The sequence below is a fragment of the Oncorhynchus nerka genome, linkage group LG4 (genome assembly GCF_034236695.1).
Source record: "Oncorhynchus nerka isolate Pitt River linkage group LG4, Oner_Uvic_2.0, whole genome shotgun sequence".
NCBI lineage: Eukaryota > Metazoa > Chordata > Actinopteri > Salmoniformes > Salmonidae > Oncorhynchus > Oncorhynchus nerka.
Genome location: NC_088399.1, coordinates 60,190,870 through 60,201,219, shown reverse-complemented (window position 1 = coordinate 60,201,219; position 10,350 = coordinate 60,190,870). Strand labels below are relative to the sequence as shown.

The window sequence follows — 10,350 nt, the reverse complement described above, 5'->3', positions numbered from 1 at the left end:
CCACCCACTTACCCCTCTTTTGTTTCTCTCTTTGGAACTCAATGTGGAGCTTACCACCCACTTACCCCCTTTTGTTTCTCTCTTTGGAACTCAATGTGGAGCGTACCACCCACTTACCCCCTCTTTTGTTTCTCTCTTTGGAACTCAATGTGGAGCGTACCACCCACTTACCCCCTCTTTTGTTTCTCTCTTTGGAACTCAATGTGGAGCTTACCACCCACTTACCCCCTCTTTTGTTTCTCTCTTTGGAACTCAATGTGGAGCGTACCACCCACTTACCCCCTCTTTTGTTTCTCTCTTTTTAGAACTCAATACACCCTATTTCCTTATTTCTTTATTACACCATGCAGAAGTAGATTAACAAATACACTGTGTGTACAAAATTGAGTTGCATCTGCTTTTGCCTTCAGAACAGACTCAATTCGTCAGGGCATGGACAAGATCCCTAAGCTTTCCACGGGAACGCTGGCCCACAGTTGTGTCAAGTTGGACAGATGTCATCCAGGAAAGGTTGGCTACTTTGAAGATTCTCAAATATAAAATATATTTTTATTTGTTTATTACTTTTTTGGCTACTACACGATTCCATATGTGTTATTTCACCATTTTGATGTCTTCACTATTATTCCACAATGTAGAAAATTGTAAAAATGAAGAAAAACCCTTGAATGAGTAGGTGTTCTCAAACTTTTGACCGGTTAGTGTAGATCATGGAAAGAGCAGGTGTTCCTAATGTTTGTACACTGGGGTATAAAGCCTGGTAAGATGATAAACCTTTTTATAGTTAGTTTAGCTCCTTTTTGTAGTGTAGTCACACTGTATGTGATAGATTTTGATAATACATGGTTAATTCATAACTTTATCTTAAATTAGATTAGAATATATTTATTTTTCCTTTGAAGGAACTTTCGGAGTGGACACTTTTTATACATTGACCTTAAAGTGCCCTACAAAGCTCAACAATGGAACTGATATTAAGATTAATAGCAAGAGCAATTCAGATAAACCTATTTACTGTGATAAAAGATAATATCTTTAATAAAATACATGATACATTAATATGTAAATATTTAACTGGGTCACATAGCAATACGATTTTTATTTTTATTTGGTTACTGATCAACATTTGTACTATGAGAAAATAAATGATTCACAATTTGGAAAGCTATTTTGTTCAAAGTAACTCACAGCTTGAATTATTACAAAACATTCATATATTTTAGGCATTGCAATATACCCTGTCAACCAGAGTATGTTAATTATGCATCTTGAAATACACAGAGGACACACAAACCTCAAGGTCATTGTAAAAACACATTGTCAGAGAAAAGAGAAAGCTGTACAGCTCATTCTCCTGTGCTCTTCATTCAGTTTCCAACACGCTCTCAGGATGGTGCGGTCAATGTGACTCTTGTCGTCTAGGTGGCGATCATTGCCATAGTGAACGAAGGATCAGGGTGGCTGTCGAACCAAACAGTAGAGTCAGGGAGTAACTGAAGACACGGCTGCCCCCTGCTGGTGTGGTGAGAGTGGTTGGCCATGTGGCTTTTATTTCTGCAGTTGTTGGTCCAATTGTAGAATTCTTTAGGTCAGTTGTTTGTCCAATTGTAGAATTATTTTGGTCAGTTGTTGGTCGTATTGTAGAATTATTTTGGTCAGTTGTTGGTCGTACTGTAGAATTTCTTTGGTCAATTGTTGGTCGTATTGTAGAATTTTTGGGGTCATTTGTTGATCCCATTGTAGAATTATGTTGCTCCGTTGTTGGTGTTGTTGTAGAATTCTGTTGGTTGAAATGGAATAATTTACATTAGGCTACATGTTAATTCAGCATTAATTCACCCCTGTTTGAAATTGAAATGAATTAGGGACAGTTTGAAATTTGCTGGGGTGGTATACTTTCTTCCATCCCAGCCAAATGTCATCTTCTGCTTGCATGCATCTCCTCTATCAAGGTGTTTTGGTACTTCCCAAAGGCAGAAATTCATCTAGCGTGTTAGGGGGTGATGAAACAAGGGAGCTCTGTTCATTTTCAATGAAGGGAAGAGAAGTTGGCGATGCAAGCATGCGTGAGGGCGAGTGAACAGGGTTGGGGAAAGCTGAACTTTTGTCACTTGTTTCCCGTGGCATCGCTTTGCTATTGATCGATCGAAGCCCGCTATAGTTTTCAGACCCTACTGGATTGGCTGTTGACACCTAGCATTACAAGCCTGCCAGCTAGCACCAACATGAAGGTTAAGCTAGCCGTATAGTGGATCACTGTTGTTATTCACTACGCTTTTCCAAGCGCTTACTATACCACAGGTCAATATAGTCTGCCAGTCTGACTGTCTATCCTGCCCTCTATCCACCATTAGTTGCACTTAGAGTCACATCTCCCCATCTTTCATCCTTTCTTTCTCTTTCTCCCCCTGCAGAGCATTGCTAAGAGTGGAATGCTAATGAGTTTAAAACATGTTCAGCTATTATTACTGAGTTAGGTTTAAGTACATTACCTGTGCCATGGTGGAGGCCAGCAGGGCCAGTGTGCAGAGTCCCAGAAGCAGGTACTTCATATTGCAGAGAGGCGAGGTGTCTTATGGGTCAGATACAAGAGGAAACTGCTGTCCTGGGTTAGTCCTGGGTCTACAATCCTGGGTTTGCTATCCTTGGTCTGATCTGGCTGTGTAGAGTCTGACTACAGCTGAGGGTGAGCCTGGTCTTATATAACGTCCATCCAGGAAACAAGCTTGACCAGCCCACATTACAGAACAGGAGCCGCCCATGAATGCAAAGTTGCCAAAGCCTTGCCCATTAATTCGCAAAGAACATTTCTCTGTATTTCATCTGTAAACATTTGGGGTTAAAGAAGATGTATGATTGTGCAACATCAAAGGATGTCCATGCAAAAAACAACTATTTTTATTTCTCTAAAACAAAGTTGGAGGCGGCTTATGGTGGAGAAATGAACAGACAATTCTCTGGCAACAGCTCTGGTGAACATTCCTGCAGTCAGCAAGCCTATTGCACACTCCATCAAAACTTGAGATAACTGTGGCATTGTGTGGTGTGACAAAACTGCACATTTTAGAGTGGCCTTTTATTGATCCCAGCACAAGGTGCACCTGTGTATTGATCATGCTGTTTAATCAGCATCTTGATTTGCCAAATCTGTCAGGTGGATGGATTATCTATGTGTAAAATACATAGACTTACATAGCATTAGCATGAATTAAAACAGATAACATTACTCTCTGTAGCATCAGATACAGTTGAAGTCGGAAGTTTACATACACCTGAGCCAAATACATTTAAACTCAGTTTTTCACAATTCCTGACATTTAATCTTAGTAAAAATTCACTGTCTTAGGTCAGTTAAGATCAGCACATTATTTTAAGAAGGGAAATTGTGTCACTTCTCTTGCGTTCAGTGCAAGCAGAGTCAGGGTATGTGCAGCAGTTTGGGCCGCCTGGCTCGTTGCAAACTGTGTGATGACCATTTCTTCCTAACAAAGACCGTAATTAATTTTCCAGAATTTTACACAACTATGACATAGCATTGAAGGTTGTGCAATGCAACCGCAATATTGAGACTTAAGGTTGCCACCCGTTCGATAAAATACGGAACGGTTCCGTATTTCACTGAAAGAATACACTTTTGTTTTCTAAATGAGTTTCCGGATTTGACTATATTAATGACCAAAGGCTTGTATTTTTGTGGGTTTATTAAGTCTATGATTTGGTAGAGCAGTCTGACTGAGTGGTGGTAGGCAGCAGCAGGCTCGTAAACATTCATTCAAACAGTGCTTTACTGAGTTTACCAGCAGCTCTTAGCAATGCTTGAAGCACAGCGCTGTTTATGACTTCAAGCCTATCAACTCCTGAGATTAGGCTGGCAATACTAATGTGCCTATAAGAACATCCAATAGTCTAAGGTATATGAAATACAAATGGTATAGAGAGAAATAGTTGACGCGTCATAATTCCTATAATAACTACAACCTAAAACTTCTTAACTGGAAATATTGAAGACTCATGTGAAAAGGAAACTTAAACATGAGCTTTTTTACATGGCACATATTACACTTTTACTTTCTTCTTCTTGTGTTTTTGCATTATTTTTAACCAAATAGAACATGTTTCATTATTTAAGACTAAATTGATTTTATTTATGTATTATATTAAGTTAAAATAAAAGTGTTCATTGTCCATTCGTTATTGTTGCTTTTTTTGTTCCTCCAATAACCTGTATCGATATCAGCGTTGACAAATCTTAATCGGTCAACCTCTAACGTGTCACAGTTCCCTCCAATTTCCAGCAATTTCGCACAGCCATTGAAGGGGAGTGGGACAACATTCCACAAGCCACAATCAACAGCCTGATCAACTTTATGTGAAGGAGATGTGTTGTACAGCATGAGGCAAATGGTGGTCACAACATATACTGACTGGTTTTCTGATCCATGCCCCTACTTAATTTTTTTTTACTAACAGATACATATCTGTATTCCCAGTCATGTGAAATCCATAGATTAGTGCCTAATTTAATATACTGTATTTCCATTGACTGATTTTCTTATAGAAACTGTAACTCTGTAGAATCTTTGAAATTGTTGCATGTTGCCTTTATATTTTTGTTCAGTGTACTAAGATGTCTTACGAGGGTCCTGAACCTCCCTATTTGTAACATTTCTACCGATATTGCCCTAAATTATATTTCCCACTGATTGACCGTGTTTTATTTAGATCCCCTAACAATACAATGTGGACCTTGGTCAGGGAGGTGACCAAGAACCCGAGGTCACTCTGACAGAGCTACAGAGTTCCTCTGTGGAGATGGGAAAACCTCCAGAAGGACAACGGGTAGGGTTTCAGACGGAAGCCACTCCTCAGTAAAAGACCCATGACATCCCGCTTGGAGTTTGCCAAAAGGCACCTAAAGGACTCTCAGACCACGAGAAACAATATTCTCTGGTTTGATGAAACGAAGATTGAACTCTTTGGCCTGAATGCCAAGCGTCATGTGTGGAGGAAACCTGGACAATACCTACGGTGAAGCAAGGTGGTGGCATCATCATGCTGTGTTGATGTTTTTCAGTGGCATGAACTGGGAGACTAGTCAGGATTGTGGCAAAGATGAATGGGGCAAAGTGCAGATGAAAACCTAACAAAGTGGAAAAAGTCAAGTGATCTGAATACTTTCCAAATGCACTGTATGTACATATGGGTAGGGTTAAAGCGACTAGGCAGCAGGATAGATAATAAACAGTTAACAGCAGTGTATGTGATGAGTCAAAAGAGTTAGTGCAAAAAAGGGTCAATGCAGATAGTTAAATAACTAATCAATAGCTAGCCAGACTAACAATTTAGCAGTCTTATGCCTTGGGGGGGGGTTGCTGTTCATGGTCCTGTTAGTTCCAGAGTTGGTGCATCGGTTTCCTCTGATGAGCTCAATGTTGATAGGACATGGTTCGCCAAGACCTCCAGCAGCAGAAGCTAAGTAGTAACGTTAACATGATGCCTTCTAATTGCAGTCGCTGTACTCATAATATACAGGAGAACGATCGCCCTACAGCGAGGATAGTTGACACAATCGTTAGGAAGGGTAATTTAAGTGTAGGAAAGGATGAAAAGAAGTCTGTGCCACCAGTAAGTACAGATAGTAGTATAAATCCCTTCACACGGTCCCTGCCGCAGTACAAATCAACCGGTTCTCTCCATGAAGCAGCGAGTCGGAGTCTAAGGCCGAAACTTCTCTGGTCTCTCCTCTTCTCGTTACGGAGCCTGAGACACCGAAGCCTTCCACCATTAGCTCTGACAAATTGAAAACCCTAGTCATTGGCGACTCCATTACCTGTAGTATTAGACTTAAAACGAATCATCCAGCGATCATACACTGTTTACCAGGGGGCAGGGCTACCGGCGTTAAGGCTAATCTTAAGATGGTGCTGGCTAAAGCTAAAACTGGCGAGTGTAGAGAGTATAGGGATATTGTCATCCAAGTCGGAAGCAAAGATGTTAGGATGAAACAGTCAGAGGTCAAGCGCAACACAGCTTCAGCGTGTAAATCAGCTAGAAAGATGTGTCGGCTTCGAGTAATTGTGTCTGGCCCCCTCCCAGTTAGGGGGAGTGATGAGCTCTACAGCAGAGTCTCACAACTCAATCGCTGGTTGAAAACTGTTTTCTGCCCCTCCAAAAATATATAATTTGTAGATAAAAGTCTTTCTGGGACTCACCCACAAACAGCACCAAGCCTGGCCTGTTGAGGAGTGACAGACTCCATCCTAGCTGGAGGGGTGCTCTCATCTTATATACGAACATAGATAGGGCTCTAACTCCCTTAGCTCCACAATGAAATAGGGTGCAGACCAGGCAGCAGGCTGTTAGACAACCTGCCAGCTTAGTGGAGTCTGCCACTAGCACAGTCAGTGTAGTCAGCTCAGCTATCCCCATTGAGACTGTGTCTGTGCCTCGACCTAGGTTGGGCAAAACTAAACATGGCGGTGTTCGCCTAAGCAATCTCACTAGAATAAAGACCTCCTCCATTCCTGCCATTATTGAAAGAGATTGTGATACCTCACATCTCAAAATAGGGCTACGTAATGTTAGATCCCTCACTTCCAAGGCCATTATAGTCAATGAACTAATCACTGATCATAATCTTGATGTGATTGGCCTGACTGAAACATGGCTTAAGCCTGATGAATTTACTGTGTTAAATGAGGCCTCACCCCCTGGTTACACTAGTGACCATATCCCCCGCACATCCCGTAAAAGCGGAGGTGTTGCTAACATTTACGATAGCAAATTTAAATTTACAAAAAAAAACTGATGTTTTCGTCTTTTGAGCTTCTAGTCATGAAATCTTTGCAGCCTACTCAATCACTTTTTATAGCTACTGTTTACAGGCCTCCTGGGCCATAGACAGCGTTCCTCACTGAGTTCCTGAATTACTATTGGACCTTGTAGTCATAGCAGATAATATTATAATTTTTGGTGACTTTAATATTCACATGAAAAAGTCCACAGACCCACTCCAAAAGACACAATGATGAAAATAATCATGGCCTCTAAACCTTCAAGCTGCATACTGGACCCTATTCCAACTAAACTACTGAAAGAGCTGCTACCTGTGCTTGGCCCTCCTAAGTTGAACATAATAAACGGCTCTCTATCCACCGGATGTGTACCAAACTCAGTAAAAGTGGCAGTAATAAAGCCTCTCTTGAAAAAGCCAAACCTTGACCCAGAAAATATAAAAAACTATATTGAATCTCCTATTCCTCTCAAAAATCTTAGAAAAAGTTGTTGCGCAGCATCTCACTGCCTTCCTGAAGACAAACAATGTATACGAAATGCTTCAGTCTGGTTTTAGACCCCATCATAGCACTGAGACTGCACTTGTGAAGGTGGTAAATTACCTTTTAATGGCGTCAGACTGAGGCTCTGCATCTGTCCGCGTGCTCCTAGACCTTAGTGCTGCTTTTGATACCATCGATCACCACAATCTTTTGGAGAGATTGGAAACCCAAATTGGTCTACACGGACAAGTTCTGGCCTGGTTTAGACCTTATATGTCGTACAGATATCAGTTTGTCTCTGTGAATGGTTTGTCCTCTGACAAATCAACTGTAAATTTCGGTGTTCCTCAAGGTTCCATTTTAGGACCACTATTGTTTTCACTATATATTTTACCTATTGGGGATGTCATTCGAAAACACAATGTTAACTTTCACTGCTATGCGGATGACACACAGCTGTACATTTCAATGAAACATGGTGAAGCCCCAAAATTCCTTGCTGGAAGCCTGTGTTTCAGACATGAGGAAGCGGATGGCTGCAAACTTTCTACTTTTAAACTCGGACAAAACAGAGATGCTTGTTCTAGGTCCCAAGAAACAAAGAGATCTTCTGTTGAATCTGACAATTAATCTTGATGTTTGTACAGTCGTCTCAAATAAAACTGTGAAGGACCTCGGCGTTACTCTGGACCCTGATCTCTCTTTTGACAAACATATCAAGATTGTTTCAAGGGCAGCTTTTTTCCATATGCGTAACATTGCTAAGATCATACATTTTCTGTCCAATATTGATGCAGAAAAATGTATCCATGCTTTTGTTACTTCTAGGTTAGACTACTGCAATGCTCTACTTTCCGGCTACCCGGATAAAGCACTAAATAATCTGCAGTTAGTGCTAAATACGACTGATAGAATCCTGAGTAGAACCAAAAATGTTGATCATATTACTCCAGTGCTAGCCTCCCTACACTGGCTTCCTGTTAAGGCAGGGCTGATTTCAAGGTTTTACTGCTAACATACAAAGCATTACATGGGCTTACTTCTACCTATCTTTCAGATTTGGACCTGCCGTACATACCTACACGTACGCTACGGTCACAAGATGCAGGCCTCCTAATTGTCCCTAGAATTTCTAAGCAAACAACTGGAGGCAGGGCTTTCTCCTATAGAGCTCCATTTTAATGGAATGGTCTGCCTACCCATGTGAGAGACGCAGACTCGGTCTCAACCTTATAGTCTTTATTGAAGACTCATCTCTTCAGTAGGTCCTATGATTGAGTGTAGTCTGGCCCAGGATTGTGAAGGTGAACGGAAAGGCACTGGAGCAACGAACCGCCCTTGCTGTCTCTGCCTAGCCGGTTCCCCTCTCTCCACTGGGATTCTCTGCCTCTAACCCTATTACAGGGGCCGAGTCACTGGCTTACTGGTGCTCTTCCATGCTGTACCTAGGAGGGGTGCGTCACTTGAGTGGGTGGAGTCACTGACGTGGTCTTCCTGTCTGGGTTGGCTCCCCGCCTTGGGTTGTGCTGTGGCGGAGATCATTGTGGGCTATGCTCGGCGTTGTCACAGGATGGTAAGTTGGTGGTTGAAGATATCCCTCTAGTGGTGTGGGAGCTGTGCTTTGGCAAAGTGGGTGGGGTTATATCCTGCCTGTTTGGCCCTGTTCGGGGGTATCATCGGATGGGGCCACAGTGTCTCCTGACCCCTCCTGTCTCAGCCTCCAGCATTTATGCTGCAGTAGTTTATGTGTCGTGGGGCTAGGGTCAGGAGTATTTTTCCAGTGTCCTGTGTGGATTTAAGTATGCTCTCTCTAATTATTTCTTTCTTCCTCTCTCACGGGGGACCTGAGCCCCAGGACCATGCCTCAGGACTACCTGGCATGATGACTCCTTGCTGTCCCCAGTCCACCTGGCCCAGTCCTTCAACTGTTCTGCCTGCGGCTATGGAACCCTGACCGGTTCACCGGATGTGCTACCTGTCCCAGACCTGCTTTTTTCAACTCTCTAGAGGCAGCAGGAGCGGTAGATATACTGTCAATGATCGGCTATGAAAAGCCAACTGACATTTACTCCTGAGGTGCTGACCTGTTGCACCCTCGACAACCACTGTGATTCTTGTTTTTTTACCATGCTGGTCATTTATGAACATTTGAACATCTTGGCCATGTTCTGTTATAATCTCCACCCGGCACAGCCAGAAGAGGACTGGCCACCCTCATAGCCTGGTTCCTCTCTAGGTTTCTTCCTAGGTTTTGGCCTTTCTAGGGAGTTTTTCCTAGCCACCGTGCCTCTACACCTGCATTGCTTGCTGTTTGGGGTTTTAGGCTGGGTTTCTGTACAGCACTTTGAGATATCAGCTGATGTAAGGAGGGCTATATAAATAAATTTGACTGCCATGCGGTAGCAGAGAGAACAGTCTATGACTTGGGTGGCTGGAGGTTTCTGGAGTCTTTGGCAATTTTTAGGGTCTTCCTCTGACACCGCCTGGTATAGAGGTCTGGGATGGCAGGAAGCTCGGCCCCAGTGATGTACTGGGCCGTAAGCACTATCCTATGTAGTTTTGCGGTCTGGTGCCAAGTAGTTGCCATACCAAGCGGTAATGCAGCCAGTCAAGATGCTCTCAATGCTGCAGCTGTAAACCTTTTTTGAGTATCTGAGGGCCCATGCCGAATCTTTCCAACCTCCTGAAGGTGAAGGGTTGTTGTCATGACCTCTTCACAACTGTGTTGGTGTGTGTGGACCATGATAATTCCTTCATGATGTGGACCCCGTGGAACTTGAAGCTCATGACCTGATCCACTTCAGCCCCTGTCGATGTGGATGGTGGCATACTCGGCCCTCCGTTTCCTGTAGTGCACGATCAACTCCTTTGTCTTGCTGACACTGAGGGAGAGGTTGTTGTCTTGCCACCACACTGACAGGTCTCTGACCTTCTCCCTGTAGGAGAGAAGTGTCGTCAGTGATCAGGCCTACGACCGGCAATCTTAATGATGGTGTTGGAGTAGTGCACGGCCATACAATCGAGGGTGAAAAGGGAGTACAGGAAGGGACTAAGTATGCATCCCTGAGAGGCC

At 42.9% G+C, this 10,350-nt stretch overlaps 1 long non-coding RNA gene across 1 annotated transcript; it reads right to left on the bottom strand.

Annotated features, from left to right (window-relative positions):
* Nucleotides 1-1,079: 1,079 nt before the first annotated feature.
* Nucleotides 1,080-2,763, bottom strand: LOC115128990 (uncharacterized). Its single transcript, XR_003863585.2, has 2 exons — nucleotides 2,493-2,763; nucleotides 1,080-1,780 (listed from the first exon to the last, which is right to left on the bottom strand). It is a non-coding gene; the product is annotated as an uncharacterized LOC115128990 (long non-coding RNA).
* Between the last annotated feature and the right edge of the window lie 7,587 nt (nucleotides 2,764-10,350).